We start from the raw sequence: 2500 nt of genomic DNA on the forward strand, positions 1-2500 counted from the left end.
CTCCCATTAAATGTCTTCTTTTGACTCCCATTAAATGTCTTCCTTTTGACTACCATTAAATGTCTTCTTTTTACTACCATTAAATGTCTTCTTTTGACTACCATTAAATGTCTTCTTTTGACTACCATTAAATGTCTTCTTTTGACTACCATTAAATGTCTTCTTTTGACTCCCATTAAATGTCTTCTTTTGACTCCCATTAAATGTCTTCTTTTGACTACCATTAAATGTCTTCTTTTGACTACCATTAAATGTCTTCTTTTGACTCCCATTAAATGTCTTCTTTTGACTCCCATTAAATGTCTTCTTTTGACTACCATTAAATGTCTTCTTTTGACTCCCATTAAATGTCTTCTTTTGACTACCATTAAATGTCTTCTTTTGACTCCCATTAAATGTCTTCTTTTGACTACCATTAAATGTCTTCTTTTGACTACCATTAAATGTCTTCTTTTGACTCCCATTAAATGTCTTCTTTTGACTACCATTAAATGTCTTCTTTTGACTCCCATTAAATGTCTTCTTTTGACTACCATTAAATGTCTTCTTTTGACTCCCATTAAATGTCTTCTTTTGACTACCATTAAATGTCTTCTTTTGACTCCCATTAAATGTCTTCTTTTGACTACCATTAAATGTCTTCTTTTGACTCCCATTAAATGTCTTCTTTTGACTACCATTAAATGTCTTCTTTTGACTCCCATTAAATGTCTTCTTTTGACTACCATTAAATGTCTTCTTTTGACTCCCATTAAATGTCTTCTTTTGACTCCCATTAAATGTCTTCTTTTGACTCCCATTAAATGTCTTCTTTTGACTCCCATTAAATGTCTTCTTTTGACTACCATTAAATGTCTTCTTTTGACTCCCATTAAATGTCTTCTTTTGACTCCCATTAAATGTCTTCTTTTGACTACCATTAAATGTCTTCTTTTGACTCCCATTAAATGTCTTCTTTTGACTCCCATTAAATGTCTTCTTTTGACTCCCATTAAATGTCTTCTTTTGACTCCCATTAAATGTCTTCTTTTGACTACCATTAAATGTCTTCTTTTGACTCCCATTAAATGTCTTCTTTTGACTCCCATTAAATGTCTTCTTTTGACTCCCATTAAATGTCTTCTTTTGACTACCATTAAATGTCTTCTTTTGACTACCATTAAATGTCTTCTTTTGACTCCCATTAAATGTCTTCTTTTGACTCCCATTAAATGTCTTCTTTTGACTCCCATTAAATGTCTTCTTTTGACTCCCATTAAATGTCTTCTTTTGACTCCCATTAAATGTCTTCTTTTGACTACCATTAAATGTCTTCTTTTTACTCCCATTAAATGTCTTCTTTTGACTACCATTAAATGTCTTCTTTTGACTCCCATTAAATGTCTTCTTTTGACTACCATTAAATGTCTTCTTTTGACTCCCATTAAATGTCTTCTTTTGACTCCCATTAAATGTCTTCTTTTGACTCCCATTAAATGTCTTCTTTTGACTCCCATTAAATGTCTTCTTTTGACTCCCATTAAATGTCTTATTTTGACTACCATTAAATGTCTTCTTTTGACTACCATTAAATGTCTTCTTTTGACTCCCATTAAATGTCTTCTTTTGACTCCCATTAAATGTCTTCTTTTGACTACCATTAAATGTCTTCTTTTGACTCCCATTAAATGTCTTCTTTTGACTACCATTAAATGTCTTCTTTTGACTCCCATTAAATGTCTTCTTTTGACTACCATTAAATGTCTTCTTTTGACTACCATTAAATGTCTTCTTTTGACTCCCATTAAATGTCTTCTTTTGACTCCCATTAAATGTCTTCTTTTTACTACCATTAAATGTCTTCTTTTGACTACCATTAAATGTCTTCTTTTGACTACCATTAAATGTCTTCTTTTGACTACCATTAAATGTCTTCTTTTGACTCCCATTAAATGTCTTCTTTTGACTCCCATTAAATGTCTTCTTTTGACTCCCATTAAATGTCTTCTTTTGACTACCATTAAATGTCTTCTTTTGACTACCATTAAATGTCTTCTTTTGACTCCCATTAAATGTCTTCTTTTGACTCCCATTAAATGTCTTCTTTTGACTACCATTAAATGTCTTCTTTTGACTCCCATTAAATGTCTTCTTTTGACTACCATTAAATGTCTTCTTTTGACTCCCATTAAATGTCTTCTTTTTACTACCATTAAATGTCTTCTTTTGACTACCATTAAATGTCTTCTTTTGACTCCCATTAAATGTCTTCTTTTGACTACCATTAAATGTCTTCTTTTGACTCCCATTAAATGTCTTCTTTTGACTACCATTAAATGTCTTCTTTTGACTACCATTAAATGTCTTCTTTTGACTCCCATTAAATGTCTTCTTTTGACTACCATTAAATGTCTTCTTTTGACTCCCATTAAATGTCTTATTTTGACTACCATTAAATGTCTTCTTTTGACTACCATTAAATGTCTTCTTTTGACTCCCATTAAATGTCTTCTTTTGACTC

This window comes from Entelurus aequoreus, linkage group LG25 (genome assembly GCF_033978785.1).
Source record: "Entelurus aequoreus isolate RoL-2023_Sb linkage group LG25, RoL_Eaeq_v1.1, whole genome shotgun sequence".
NCBI classification, from domain to species: domain Eukaryota; kingdom Metazoa; phylum Chordata; class Actinopteri; order Syngnathiformes; family Syngnathidae; genus Entelurus; species Entelurus aequoreus.